Genomic DNA, 352 nt, shown 5'->3' on the forward strand with positions numbered 1-352 from the left:
GCCGGCCCCGGCACAGACCCCGCAGGGGCCGCAGCCCCCCAACTGTGAGTGACCGGTGCTGGACAAAGGGATGGGGAGGGAGAGGCCCCGTGGGCAGCCTGGGGGGTTCTTGTGGGGGGGTTTCCACCTGAGATGCTCCAGTGCTGGAGTTTCCAGCTGTGAAGTTTCTCTGGTGGAATTCCCACCTGTGATATTCCAGTGGTGGAATTCCCACCTGGGACATCCCCTGGTTCCCTTTCCCGGTCGCCACCAGACCGGGATCGGGCGCATTCCCGCTGCGGGTGACGATGGAAATTTGGCTGTTCCCGGCTCTCCCCCACTCCCTTCTCCCCCCCCAGTTCCCCAGGGAATC

At 64.5% G+C, this 352-nt stretch overlaps 1 protein-coding gene across 1 annotated transcript in view; it reads left to right on the top strand.

Annotated features, from left to right (window-relative positions):
• Positions 1-352, top strand: part of LOC103624408 (pre-mRNA-processing factor 39-like) — a 9,783-nt gene that overhangs the window by 497 nt on the left and 8,934 nt on the right. The gene's annotated exons all lie outside the window — the stretch shown is intronic.

Source organism: Corvus brachyrhynchos, unplaced genomic scaffold (genome assembly GCF_000691975.1).
Source record: "Corvus brachyrhynchos isolate BGI_N302 unplaced genomic scaffold, ASM69197v1 scaffold442, whole genome shotgun sequence".
Classification (NCBI taxonomy): domain Eukaryota; kingdom Metazoa; phylum Chordata; class Aves; order Passeriformes; family Corvidae; genus Corvus; species Corvus brachyrhynchos.